The sequence below is a fragment of the Tachypleus tridentatus genome, chromosome 1 (assembly GCF_004210375.1).
Source record: "Tachypleus tridentatus isolate NWPU-2018 chromosome 1, ASM421037v1, whole genome shotgun sequence".
In the NCBI taxonomy this organism is placed as follows: Eukaryota; Metazoa; Arthropoda; class Merostomata; order Xiphosura; family Limulidae; genus Tachypleus; species Tachypleus tridentatus.
Genome location: NC_134825.1, coordinates 53,730,395 through 53,746,235, shown reverse-complemented (window position 1 = coordinate 53,746,235; position 15,841 = coordinate 53,730,395). Strand labels below are relative to the sequence as shown.

Genomic DNA, 15,841 nt, shown 5'->3' with positions numbered 1-15,841 from the left:
TGGATGCTGTAGATATCCATATTTCCTTGGGTAGTACCATCACTATTTGTTATCTCTACCTGTTTCTTGGAGATACCTGTGACCATTTAGACCTTAATGCTCTCAATGAACAGTTACCATACTACTGTCTACTTGCTTTGAGGAGCTGTCTCTGTAAAATCTTAGAGAGGATGATTAACATTCGTCTTGTTTGGCTCCTCGAATCAAACAACCTCCTCTTACCCACTCAGTGTGGGTTTTAACGACAGCACTCCATTGTAGATCACATTATTTGGCTTGAAACGTCAATCAGAGAAGCCTTTCCCAAGCAACAACTTCTTGTTTCTGTTTTTCTTAGGTTGGGACGCCTTATAATACTACGTGAAGGTATGGCATTTTGCGAGATTCCACTCATATGGGTTGCAAGGCCAGTTGCCTATTTTTATCAGAAAATTTTAATGGTCCAGTGACTCCAATTTCGTGTGGGTTCAACACTTTCCTATTTTTTCCCACTGGAATGTGAAGTTCTTCATGGCTGTGCCTTGAGTGTCACATTTTTCATTATAAAGATTAATGCCACTACTGAACAATTCCCTTCTACAGTTACAAATGGACTCTATGTCGAAAACTTCCACATCTCGTGTCAGTTGTCAAGCATGAGGTTTATTGAGTAGCAGCTACAGACTTGCCTCAATCATTTACTGAGGGCAGAAAACATATCAAATAGTTTTACCTTTTCTTTCTCTAAAACAATTTACTGCACTTTGTCACCAAGGGGGTATTCACCCTAATTCCAAACTCTACCTCGGTGAAGTTGTGCTTCCTGTGGCTCCTGATGCAAAGTTCTTGGGGCTTATATTTGACTGTAAGCTGACTTTCATTCCACACATCAAGTAGATATGTGTCAAGTGTACAAGAACACTGAACGTCCTCTATGTCCTCTCTTCCACCTCTTGGGGAAGAGATCAATATTCTATGCTACAGAACTCAATAGCTCTCATTCAGTCGAAACTGGACTATGGGTCTCTGGTCTATGCTTCTGCCAGAACCTCAACCTTGAATATGTTGGAACCATTCTCTATCTAGGGATTTGGCTTTGCACATGGGCTTTTTACATTTCTCCAGTTCAGAGTTTGTACACCGAGTCTCATGAACCTTCTCTACACATCCACTGTTTGCAACTGCTTTTACTGTATACTTTAAAACTTCGTTCTTTACCACAGGATCCCACCTGGGGTTGTGTTTTCCTTTCTAAGTTAGACATGTTTGTTCCTCTTGGCCTTCGTATCCAGGTGCAGCTGACTGAATTGGGCCTGCCCTCCACTGATCAGCCCATACCACCATGGTTTATTACCATCCATAAGTGTGACCTTTCTTTCTGTTATTTGAATAAATGGATACTCCCGATTGGAAGTACCGTCTTCTCTTTGCCGAACATCTTTCAAACCATCCTTCCATATCCATACAGATGGTTCGAAGTCAGGTGGCTCTGTGAACTCTGCTATGGATTGTTGTTATTCAATGGTTGTATACGTAATCCCTTCTACAGTTTCTGTGTTCACTGCTGAATTGTACGCCGTTCTCTTGCCATGGATCACATAGAAGCTAAGTAGTGCGCGAATTGTTCTATTTATACCGACTCGCTTAGCTCTCTACTGGCTCTGGATCTGCTTCATGCTAGTTCTCACCATCTTCTTGTCAATATTCAGAACCGACTGGCCCATTTCTCTTTATCACCTACTTATATCCAGTTTTCTGGATACCAGACCATGTCAGTATTCGCAAAAACGAGCTTGTTGATATAGCAGCTAAGTCTGTCTGCTCTGGTGTATCATTGCCGTACCTGTTCCATACATGGACCACAACCCTGTATTCAAAGCTCATCTTCGAACCAGTTGTCAGTCTACTTTGAGTGAGCAACATCATGACACGCTTTTCCAGAAAAAAAACCTTCTATTGGACTTTGGCTGTCATGTTTCCGTGAGGATCGGAAGGAAGAAGATGTCCTAACTAGACTACGCATTGTTCAAAATTTTTTAACTCAGCATTTTCTTTTATCTGGGACTGATGCACCATGTGTAGTCTGTGTGACGCTCAAGTCACAATAGCTCACATTTTATTGTTGTGTCATGGTTATTACCATGAGTAACGGCACCATTTAAGGAATTTTTACCCTGGGTTTTTATCTGACGTTGGACAATTTTATTTTCGATTGTGACACTGTCCACCTTCAAAATGTTTTTAATTTTGTAAGGACCATTGGCTTTTTAATTCTATGTAAGTTTTTACCCGACGTTACGCCACTGTTTTTTGTTTTGACTTTATTCCTTTTTACACTTTATAATAGTTTTACTGTTATTTTATCTTTTTAGAAGTTGGTTTGGCGCAGATGCCTCGTTGCTTTACGTCATGAAACGCCAAACAACAAAACCTTAATTTTTTTTTATGTTCATCAACATAAATGGCTAATTAATTTCAAAATGTTTTGTTTTATCTCCCATATTGCCACTGGAATATGGATGAAAAGCTGTGGTTCTAGTATATTTGACAAATTTCTTCAAACAAGATTGAGCAAGAGTTCCATTCCTGATCTGAATGAAGTTCCATAGGCACCCCATATTATGAATAGAAATTCATTGTTTAGTGTTTCATAGAGTTTCTTCTTCCTGGTTTAGGAACAATATATACTTCACACAATTTGGTAAATGATATTAAGAGTACAGTCCAATAAATCAACTTAGCTCATGTAAGCCCTTTAATGTTGGCCAGTTATGAACCTATTCAATCTTAGATGGGCCTGTAGACATTCCTTCTGTGTTGTGTGTTTCAAGAAACACCTACTTATGTAGCAGTTCACACTTCTTGGAATTCAGTTTATGTCTCTTTCTTCAGCTGATCTACGACTTTTCTTAGCCTATCATAAGCATGATCTAAAGTCTATATAATTACGTCATCCATGTAGATAAGTATGACATTCCAAGGTAGTACACAAAGAAAATGTAGCAGCTGCATAAATAATCCAAATTGTAATACAACAAACTATCATAATCCATTTTCTGCAGTAAAGGTTCTCATAACTTCTTACATCATAAATTTTCAATTGCCAGTATCTAGTATGAATATTCATTGTTGAAAACCAAAGTAGAATTCATCCTTAGTACAGACATCTTTTTTTTATTTCATTCACCTTCAAGTAATTCATGCATAGTCTTGTGAATCCATCCTCCTCTTTCACAAGTGCAGGAGGTAAAGTTCAAGGATGAGTACTTGTTTCTGTCACTTTTGTTCCCTCTTTGAAAACCTCAGCCTGTTTTGCAAGTGAAAATTGTCTGGCTTATGTAATGGGTTTGCACTTTCAGTATCAATCTTATAATAGATTGTATTTGTTTGCACTACATCCTGAGGTCGAATAGAGAAGGTATGTTGATATTTAATGAGCAAGTTATATTTTGTACTGGTCAACTGTAAGAACTCCAAAACTCTTGTGAAGTGATAAGCTGTTTTTATGTGAGTATTTGACATCAAATTTCCTAAATTTTGTCTCAAATGTGATTACCTCTGATGTTCTCAGATATGCAAGTGCTAGTTACATAGCTACACATTTTGCAATGTCCAACCCATACTTACGTATTATGGTTTGTTGTGTTCATAACCCTAATAATGACATTTTTTATTATTGAAATTCACAAAATTTGTTAAAACCATTAATTCATCAGGACATGCTGGAGTGTTTGGTATGCTATGATTTAGACACTACTTGTTATTCCTAATAATTTGTAGTGTAAGTATTTCACTTCTGGATGGTAGAGTGACTGCCCTCCCTATTTTCATTGGTAGTTCAATCTCAGCTGTAGTAAATGGTCTTGTGCACAGGGATTACTTGGTTATAGATTCTTCCAGTAAGGGGAACTTTATGTCCACCTTCTGTTTGCATCACTCCCTCTTCTTTCTTCATCACTGGAAGCAATTTTTTAGTTTTCATTACTAAATCAAGTTGAACTATTGTAGCTACAGAAGCAGTGTTAATCAACATAATGCAAAGGCTCCCATCAATATATGTTTTGAGTTGTGAACTGTCTTCTTTAAATAATTAGCCTGGCATGGTCTGGCTGTTAGGGCACTCTACTTGCAATCTGTGAGTCACGAGATTTAATTCCATCACTGAGCCTCTCCGTAGAACAGCAGTATGTCTACAGACTTACAATGCTAAAATCCAGGTTTCGATACCCGTTGAGGTCAGAACATAGATATCCCTTTTTGTAGCTTTGTACTTAATTACAAACAACAACATCCATCACTGATTATGTTCACCCTTTCATCTGTAGGGGCCTTATAACGTAAAGGTAAAAGGTAAATACAAATTGGTGATAGGTAATGATGGAATTGATTCTTTCTTTCTAGTCTACCACTTTTAAATTAGGGACAGCTCGTACAGATATCAGTCAAGTAGCTTTGAGTAATATTCAACAAACGAACAACCTTTAAATAATAAACTTCCTGATGTACTTACGGAAGATGAATTATTTTCAGCAGAACTTAGCCAATAAGTCCAACTAATTTCTACTTTTCCAATGCCTGATTAGCTTTATTATTCTTTGACAAGGTTGTGCTCAAAGACTCGTCTGTAAAGTATTGTTTCTTTGGTGTATTAAACAACGTTGATTTCTGACAAACTGTAACGGCTATATATACATATTTATAACAGTTATCTTTACTAGCTGATCTTATAAAACTACAACTTTTAGATTACGTCTTTAATAGATCTATGTTTCATCACAAAGTGGAGAGGTCCCTTTAAAGATTCAGTTTATTTCTCATTTTTATGTCTATCATGACATCTATAAATAGGCTATGTGCCAATGTATCCATTATTTTTTACAGAGCAGTGGGTTAAGATAATTAGGCAAACTTTTATAAATTTTCAGTAAGTTCAGCTAACGTCTTATAAACTCTACTCTGGAACATCATATATTTAATTCTGACATTTTCCTCCTGATTTATTGGATAAAACAGCTGCCAATTCTGGATATTTGTTGTGGTTTTAATACCATTAAAATTGGTTCTTTTAAATGGACAGCAAAAAGAATAACTTGTTGTTCACTATTCCACCTATTCACTTTGGAAGTTATTTTCAGTTGAACTTAATATGCTTTCAATGGTACTTTTCTATCATAGTGCTTTGTTTTCTTGTTTAAAGAATGTTCTTGAACTTTTTCTGGTAGTGACACTGCTGGAATATTCGAAGAAGGACCTGTCGTCACCTATGGCAAAGCAGTATTGTTAACAGTAAGGATTCTCCTATGCTGTATTTTATTACTATGACATCTTAAGTTTAAATTCTTTCATAAGTGCAAAGGAAATGTGGCTGGTTTGATCTTTGGATTTATCAATTCCTTTTTTAGGTGTTTTATCCTATCAGTAATATTATTCACTATCTCACTGATTTCTTTAAGTACTAATTCAGTTTCGTTTTTACAACTTTTCTTTACCTCTTCAAAACTGGTGTTGTAATTCCTCTGCACATCTCCAACAGCTGCATTGATCTTGTCTTCAATAAGATTTATTCTTATTCTCAATGCTCCTTTAAATATTATATCTCTTTATTTAGCTCCTTGTGTAAGTTATCATCTATTTTCTCTTAATATTATTTTAATTTTTTATAAACTTCTTTTCGATCTTCTTTTAATTCCCTAATACTTTCTTTATAATCTTTGGATTCTTCCTACGTCAATAAACTTTTTTTCTTTTCCATTATCTCTAGCAAATTTCGTTTTTGCTTCATGTCCTGGCTGTCATCTTAAATGTAAATTTAGTCAAAATTTTATTTTCACCAAGATACTAACACTTGTCTATATTGTAACGTGTTTTACCTTTGAATGGGTTCTGGATTATTTGGTACAAACAATGCAAAGTTAACATCGTGTAATGATAGTGAATTAGCTTCTTTCTTTTATAACGTTTCCTACAGATACTTTCACTTGTAGGGCTAACTTTACGGAGAAAAAAACAATTGAGCAGATATTCCGAGACTAATGTCAAATATGCCTAACTTAATAATATATATGTAAAAACGGCTGGTATGGATTGAGCATTCTTTTATGTAGAGGAGCGAACAACGTTTCGACCTTCTTCGGTCATCGTCAGGTTCACGGATAACTTGATAATAAATTTGCTTGTTAATGTTAAACACCCTTTCGTTCAACAATAACAAATATGATCACTAACTCACTATTTTGTACTCCTTTTCTCAGTACCATACGAAACTTACTGGTAATAGTATCATCATTATTACATAATGACATGGAATATCTTAAAAATAAACATCTTAAACTATTTATAAGTATGATATTTTTGGTTTAAAATAATTTGTGCCGAATTTCAAACAAACAGTCATTTGTTGTTACTTATACTAAATTTTAAATTAAACACTGTTTAATAACGTCAAAGTTACAAATAATCAGCAAAAATTATACTTTATAAAACAGAATCTTAGGTCAGTTGATTAATATTCTTAAGACTAAGTCTCTTTTTTCACACACTTCTTGAATCGTCTTTTTTTCTCCAACCAAATATCTTGTTATTTACATCCCCCATCACTAGTTTCAAAAACCCCGAATCCATAAAAAATTGGGTCAAGGCTGTTTCTGGGATAATTTTCATCAAGCAGACGTTCCAACAGGCTATGACTAACTTTCTAACTATTAATATCTACAAATTCTTGTTCGTCCAAATATAGCAATTCCCCCGCTAGTACAGCGGTAAGTCTACGAATTTATAACGCTAAAATCAAGAGTTCGATTCTCCTCGATGGACTCAGCAGATAGCCCAAGGTGGCTTTGCTAAATGAAAACACACACACACCCAAGTAGAGCATCTTCATTCGCAACCAATGTTGTGATACATGGGAGAGATAGATTGATGCCAGCCATAAAGACTGGAATACAGAAAGATAATAGATACTTAAATTCCACAGGAGGGACAACATTCTGCATAACTTGGTAGCCAAACACGCTGTTTCTTGCTTGAAAATTAGCCAACTATATAAGAACACTCAGAGGATTACTATGGCCTTTATAAATGACCAGTCAATTATTCCCAATGTGTAGTGATACTGGAATTCATGAGCTAACTGAGCAACGTGTTCATTATATGCTGCCATGTTAGAAATAAAGGACAAAATTGATCTCTCTCTATATCTTCGCAGATATGCTCTCCATTTCTTCACCCATATGTGTATGTGTCACGTTCCATATTTTTGGCAACAGTTTTCCTCTAGCTCCTGAAATTTTGCAAAAAAGTATCACCTTTCATAATAATCTATGGAAATAAAACTTTATAATACATTTTTGTTGTTAATATAAATTATTTGATTGTATTATGTCGATTTTCAGAAACCAATTTTTGGTTATGCATTATATACATGTTACGCAAACAACTTAAAGTGAGTGAGCATACCTACAGACTGAAGAGTTTCTAATGCTATTTCTACTTTCAAGAGGAATGATGACAGTTGCCCTGGAAATTATAGGCCTGACAGAAGCTTTACAAAATCAATTGGTGAAATATGATATCACATTTGAAAGCCAAAATGGACTCGCCAAAAGTCCTATATACCTTGAGTATATATTACGTTATCTTTTTCTAAAGGTCCTAATTGTTACATAAATGAAGGAATGGTCACGGATTTGATGTATTTAGATTTAATAAGGTGCTCTGCAGAAGTACAGCGAAAAAATAATTGGTAAGAGTTGGAGAAAGATTAGTTACTGGAGTGTATAGTAGTTAGATGGAAAAACGAAAATTGTATTATTAATGGAATCCAGTCAAATTGGGTCTTTATTACTAGTGGCACAACTTACTCAGCTCACAAAAATCTCGAATTCTATCGCCCTTGGATTTTTGAAAATATCCCAGAAATGATCATCTTCGATAATTTTATGGTTTAAGCATCTAAATCGATTACGAAACCTCTACAGGTGTCCCCCCCCGATGGTACAGCAGTAAATCTATGGATATACCATGCTAAAATCAGTGGTTCGATTTCCCTCGGTGGGCTCAGCAGATAGCCCAATGTGGCTTTGTTATAACACACCTCCACATGTCAACAAATAAGATACATAGATACTTCTCAAAACAATGTCTGGCTCTTTATTTAAAAAATTTCGGTGAAGAAGTTTTTTTTCACACCAGAAGTGTTTCAAATAGTCAAATAATCTTTCTTTGACAACCTTTGATAATTAACATGCCCCAGGTACAATTATTCAAAGTATTTTCAACCAAACACGATCATTCAGAGTAAAATTTTCTCTTTCGTGCATCTGAAACAAACTTTTATAAGGCAAATAATTCATCACAAATTACCTTCCATAAAACTACCATCTAGTTAGCTATGATAAACAAATTGTCTGGATAATGAGCTAATTCGCAATAAGCACTACAGTTACTTTTGAAACACAATAACTTCAAAAGCTGCAGGAATTGTGATTTAAAAATCTCAGAACTTCTACAACCCCTGACTTCCGACGTATACGAAAGAACAGATGCAACCATGCTGTCAAATAGTTATTACTGGCTGTAAATTGAACGACCACATTTTGTAAGATTTTTCTTTGGGTTAGACACGTTTCTTTCTAGCTTGTCAAACGTTACACTTTGGTTTTTGTAAAGTAAACATTACATGAAAACATGATATCGAAGTGAGTACAATCACCTGCAACAAAGAGCTTTTCACCATTACGAGCAAAAAATGTGTTTGACTTCATATTTACCGAAAATAACTACTCGAAAGCAACGACTTCGAGATTCCAGATTTCGCAATACATATCATTAAGTGCAGCTTGAAGTTGAGCTAGGGACTGCACCGGAATAACATCACTAGCAGTAAATAATAAATAAAAGTAAGTCTCGATATTGTTTGTGTCTTGAAGGAAATGAGCGTGCCAGAGAGGTTTGTTAATCCGTAATAAGCCTTTGAAATCATCTCAACCAACTCATTCAAGAACAGTGAAAAAGCAACTGGGTAAATGAATTTTTCTTACCAAACATCAATATTACTATAAGAACTATGTATTTAAAAACGGCTGGTATAGAGAAAGCACTAGTAGAGAAGCGAACGACGTTTCGACCTTCTTCGGTCATCGTCAGGTTCACAAAGAAAGAAAGAGTTACTGACCGGTAGCTGACCACATGTTTGAAGGTTGAAGGTTAGAGGTTCCTCCTCCACTAGTGCTTTCTCTACCTATACCAGCCGTTTTTAAATATATAATTCTCTACAAGTGGATTTTCTCGTCATCACGGATTACTATAAGAACACTCCACAAATTGCGAGGCAAATCTAACTAATAATTAACTATCATTCTAATACAAGTTATAAATAACATTAACTATATTCTATTTAATACACCGCTTTAATAGTTTGCACCAAAGAGCAATGCGGTTAAACAGAGCCAACCGTTTTCAGGTAAAAAATAAGACCGCAAGGCCTGGTGATTGGCTCGTAATCTGAGGGTTACAGGTTCAAATCCTCTTCACCAAATATCTTTCCCTTTCAGCTGTAGGAGTATTATAATGTTATGGTTGACCCCACTATTCATTAGTAAAAAAGTAGTCTGAGATTTGGCGGAAGATGTTGTTGACTATCTTCATTCTTTATAATCAATCACTGCTAAAGTAAGAGACAGCATGCAAAGTTTGTCACGGAGAATATTTAAATCAATAATACATTTCAAATTAAAATATGATCAGCTGTACTATACTGTTTGCTCAATCTAGCTTCTTCCCATTGAACACTGATATTATCCAAATAAAAAGTGAGACGCAGACTTATTCCAAGTGTCTACGATTTACTCCTACGTGTTCTGCTGGGACAACGGTTTAGTCTAGGGATTTATAACACTAAAATCCGGGGTTCGATTCCCCCTCGCTGGACACAGCAGATAGCTCGATGTGGCTTTACTATAATAAAACACACTTCTAAGCCACCATAGGTGTATTTCAGTCTCTAGGCCAGAATAACTATTTTTAATTGATACTTGGAATAAGTCTGCGTCTCACTTTTTATTTGGATAATATCAGTGTTCAATGGGAAGAAGTTAGATATATTTTTTAATATATAGGCGTTTAACTTGTAATTTTTAAGACATTCCTTTTTTGTGGAGGAGGGGCGTTAACAATTACCGTATTTTCCGCCTAATAAGCCGGATTTCTGACCCTAAATTTTGGACCTGATTTTTGGGGGTCGGCTTATTGGCCGATCACTCCTTTCGGAAATTTCTTCTTCTTAGGAAATGTTTTTCTTTTGAAAATTACTATAGGCGGTAATTTTGTCCCATCAGCAAAGCACGTTAAGACTACAGTGAAACGTTGTTTCTGGAATTTCATTGGTTACCTAATTACAGTGAGTGGAGCCAATAACGAATGACATATTGATTCCATCTCTGTCTCAATACGACACGTTCTGCTTTACTACAGAACGCCAATGATCACACACAACATGCATGCTGACGCTGAAACGAGACTAAGAAATCATTTTGAAGAAACTTGTCACTTCTTAAAAATGGCTTCGGCTTATTGGGCGGTAATAAGCAAAAACCCTCATTTTTAGAGCTGAAAATTGACCTCAGCTTATTAACCGGAAAATACGGTATCTTTATTCCCAGTGAGTTCCAGAGATGGCGTTATATGCTGTTCTTTTCATTTAAAAAAATAAGTATACATTGTGCTATGATATTCAATTTCTGTTGTCTTTCAGTCTGTCTTGAAAATAAAATAGTGAATATTTAAATCTATCAGTAGAGAGAGCCATCAAAGAATAATAAGTTTTTAATATATATATATTATTTTAATTAAAGTTCAATTGCAATATTTATATTATTTCACAAGTCTTGCATTGCTGATATTTATTGGTATTACAGCCTATTAACAAATGAAGATAAAAGAAAAGTTATTTTTATAGAACTTTGTACAGATATTTGAATGGTTTACATGGTTACCACATGCCACAATATTTCTGACAGTTGTTTTTCAAGGACAGAGGAACTTATTAAATATCGTGACCCGGCGTGGCCTGGGGGTCAGGGCACTAGATTCCAACCTGAAGGTTGCAGGCTCGATTCTCCATCCCAACAAACATGTTCGCCCTTTCAGTTTTGGGGGCGTTATAATGTGACGGTCAATCCTACTATTCATTGCTAACAGAGTAACGCAAAAGTTGGCGGTGGGTGGTGATGACTAGCTGCCTTTCCTCTAGAGTCATACTGCTAAATTAGGGACGGCTAGCGCAGATAGCTATCGTGTGGCTTTGCGCGAAATCCAAAACAAACAAACAAATTACACTGGGGAACACTTTTTCAGTAACTTTGAGTTGCATTGGATATTTTAACTGATTCTGAAGGAGTTTTAGGCGCTGATTTCAAATCTGAAATTAGTTTTTCTCTACAAGCTCTAGTTTGTATGCAATTTGAGGTTAATGAAATTGTACAAATGTGAACTTGCGTAAACCATGTATAAGCATTTTCACGTCCATATATATAGATAGCTTCTAATATTTTGATCATTCTTCTTTTTTTTCAGATCAAGCATGGCTTCCAAAAATAGATATCATTGCAGAAACAAGCCTGATGCCTTCTGCTACATATGTGGATGCTACACACTCAATCGTCAGAGACGTAACATATCCTCGTTTGTCAAGCGTGCCTACAAGGCATATTTTGAAGTTCATCTTGGTGATCAAGACAAGCAATGGGCTCCTCATGTTGTGTGCCACAATTGTGAGGAAATGCTTCGAGACTGGACCAAAGGAAAACGCAATGGTCTGCCTTAAAAAATAAATAAAAATATCAAATTGCATAAAATCTGTAGCTTGCAGACAAAAACCGACTTCAGATTTGAAATCAACAAACTCAAATTGACTATAGAAAGGTCTTTTTTTAAATGCAATAAAATGAGTGTTCCCCAGTGTTATTTAACAGCGCATACAAGATTCTGTGGACACTTGATGAATCACCCTCAGAATTTTTTATTATTATTATTGACGTGGTGAAAAGCGAGTATTCAAAGTTTTCGATTATTTGTTATAGTTCGTCACTAATTTCCGACATATCTTTTCGTCTTGCTCGAGCGACTGATGCGAATATTTGTACCTCAATCGTTTTCTTTCCTGTATAAACATACGAAACGTAAGTGTTAGTTATATGTACACTAACATAAACTTCGTAACGTTTATAAAAGAAGCAAGTAAAAAATGTCATAATCTATTGCTATTCCAGTATATTTGCTAATATTTGACATAGCATTAAATTAATTCATACCGGGCGAACACTAACGCTCTAAGTCAATAGTTATAGAATATTTAAAAGTACTGATTTGGTTCTATTGATACACTAATTTAGTAGTCTGCCTATAACAAAATCGCTGTTTACTCTGAAAATATGCAATTGCAGAAATTTCTCTCCAAACGGTTTGAACTTCAATAAATATAGATATATTTAAAACCTGTTAAATCATTTGAAAACGCATCGAGAATGTGTTGAGGTAAATGATTTCATATATAGACCATCAGCACGAAAAACCACATGAAGCTATATCGAACCTATATATAACCCTTTTTTTGTTAAACAATATTATAATAAAAAACAAGAAAAATGGTCCAAAACTACATACAAGTGAAACCCTCCAATTCACTTCCATATAAACCGTGTACTCCTTTTTTAAATCTACGTCACTAAATCGCACAAGTGAATATAGTCACAGATGGCACTTGTATGTCTTAACAATGTATCAAATAACAAGAGTTAATTGGAATTAAGTTATAATTATTATATCCATCTATTATGTAATAAAAATCATTACACACACACACACACACATATATATATATATAATTGCACATGGAAAATCTAGGCGTGTTTATACAAGCAAAATAAAGATTTATGTTTATAGCAGTAATTGGCAAGTTGTTCTAAAATTCGTAAGAGTGGGTCTAAGATTAAATGCAATATATTTGAGAATTCTTGTGTTTATATGATGTGTTAAATGTGTGAAAATATTTCGTGCTCCAAGAACTGCATAAACAACTATCAACTAAGAGCTTCAAGTGCTTTAAATACTACACATAAAACTGTCTACAGAAGGCTTCATATACTTTAAATAACATACAACTATCCACTAAAAGCTTCAGGGGCTTTAAACAACGTACATACAGCTGTCCGCTGAAAGCTTCAGGTGTTGTAAATACCATACACACAACTATCTAGTAAAAGCTTCAAGTACCTTAAATAACATAAATACAACTATCCACTAAAAGCTTCAGGTACTTTAAATACCATACATACAACTATCCATTAAAAGCTTCAGGTACTTTAAAAAACATGCATACAACTATCCATTAAAAGCTTCAGGTACTTTAAATAACATACAACTATCCACTAAAAGCTTCAAGTACTTTAAATAGCATACAGCTATCCACTAAAAGCTTCAGGTACTTTAAATACCATACATACAACTATCTATTAAAAGATTCAGGTACTTTAAATAACATACATACAACTATCCATTAAAAGCTTCAGGTACTTTAAATAACATACATACAACTATCCATTAAAAGCTTCAGGTACTTTAAATAACATACACACAACTATCCATTAAAAGCTTCAGGTACTTTAAAGAACATACAGCTATCCACTAAAAGCTTCAGGTACTTTAAAGAACATACAGCTATCCACTAAAAGCTTCAAGTACTTTAAATAGCATACAACTATCCACTAAAAGCTTCAGGTACTTTAAATAACATACAACTATCCACTAACAGCTTCAGGTACTTTAAATAACATGCATACAACTATCCATTAAAAGCTTCAGGTACTTTAAATAACATACAGCTATCCACTAAAAGCTTCAGGTACTTTAAATAACATACAACTATCCACTAAAAGCTTCAAGTACTTTAAATAGCATACAGCTATCCACTAAAAGCTTCAGGTACTTTAAATACCATACATAGAACTATCTATTAAAAGATTCAGGTACTTTAAATAACATACACACAACTATCCATTAAAAGCTTCAGGTACTTTAAATAACATACAGCTATCCACTAAAAGCTTCAGGTACTTTAAATAACATACAGCTATCCACTAAAAGCTTTAAGTACTTTAAATAGCATACAACTATCCACTAAAAGCTTCAGGTACTTTAAATAACATAAAACTATCCACTAACAGCTTCAGGTACTTTAAATAACATACACACAACTATCCATTAAAAGCTTCAGGTTGCTTTAAATAACATACAGCTATCCACTAAAAGCTTCAGGTACTTTAAATAACATACAGCTATCCACTAAAAGCTTCAGGTACTTTAAATAACATACAACTATCCACTAACAGCTTCAGGTACTTTAAATAACATACACACAACTATCCATTAAAAGCTTCAGGTACTTTAAATAACATACAGCTATCCACTAAAAGCTTCAGGTACTTTAAATAACATACAGCTATCCACTAAAAGCTTCAGGTACTTTAAATAACATACAACTATCCACTAACAGCTTCAGGTACTTTAAATAACATACAACTATCCACTAACAGCTTCAGGTACTTTAAATAACATACACACAACTATCCATTAAAAGCTTCAGGTACTTTAAATAACATACAGCTATCCACTAAAAGCTTCAGGTACTTTAAATAACATACAGCTATCCACTAAAAGCTTCAAGTACTTTAAATAGCATACAGCTATACACTAAAAGCTTCAGGTACTTTAAATAACATACAACTATCCACTAAAAGCTTCAGGTGTTTTAAATAACATACATACCACTATCCAGTAAAAGTTTCATGTACATTAAATAACATACACACAGCTATCCACTAAAAGCTTCAGATATTTTACATAACATATATAAAGTTATCGACTAAAAGCTTCAGGTACTTTAAAAGACATACAACTGTCCACTAAAAGCTTCAAGTACTTTAAATAGCATACAGCTATCCACTAAAAGCTTCAGGTACTTTAAATACCATACATACAACTATCTATTAAAAGATTCAGGTACTTTAAATAACATACAGCTATCGACTAAAAGCTTTAGGTACTTTAAAAGACATACAACTGTCCACTAAAAGCTTCAGGTGTTTTAAATAACATACATACCACTATCCAGTAAAAGTTTCATGTACATTAAATAACATACACACAGCTATCCACTAAAAGCTTCAGATACTTTAAATAACATATATAAAATTATCGACTAAAAGCTTTAGGTACTTTAAATAACATGCAGCTATCAACTAAAAGCTTTAAATACTTTCAATAAGATACAGCTATTAACTAAAACCTTCAGGTACTTTAAATAATATACATACATCTATCGACTAACGCTTTACATGCTTTACGTGCCACATGTGATGACTGTGAATGCTTCGTATTTTAAACAATACGTGTGGCAACTTTACTTTGGACATTTCATGTCATTTAAATTGTTATCTGTGGCAATTATTCGATGAGGTTCCCATACATAAGTTGTGCTTCTGTCATATATTATCTTGTGTTTTTTGTGCCTCCATATCAACATATAAACAGTATCCTCTGAAAGTTCTATATACCTTAAGAACTATACGCAACAACTATTTTGCTGTCCTTTTTCATATTCAGTATGGCAACTTACTTCTGAAATTCTTCTGTACTCAAAGTCTTGAAGTTGTTTCTGAAAACCTAAATTAGGGTTTGCCATGTTTCGAGCCCCTCGGATAACTTTCCACATTGCCACATGTGATGACTGTGAATGCTTCGTATTTTAAACAATACGTGTGGCAACTTTACTTTGGACATTTCATGTCATTTAAATTGTTATCTGTGG

General features: G+C 34.4%; 1 long non-coding RNA gene across 1 annotated transcript; it reads right to left on the bottom strand.

Annotated features, from left to right (window-relative positions):
- Positions 1–11,979: 11,979 nt before the first annotated feature.
- LOC143248984 (uncharacterized) lies at positions 11,980–15,740 on the bottom strand. The gene is made up of 2 exons (XR_013027313.1): positions 15,650–15,740; positions 11,980–12,136 (listed from the first exon to the last, which is right to left on the bottom strand). It is a non-coding gene; the product is annotated as an uncharacterized LOC143248984 (long non-coding RNA).
- Between the last annotated feature and the right edge of the window lie 101 nt (positions 15,741–15,841).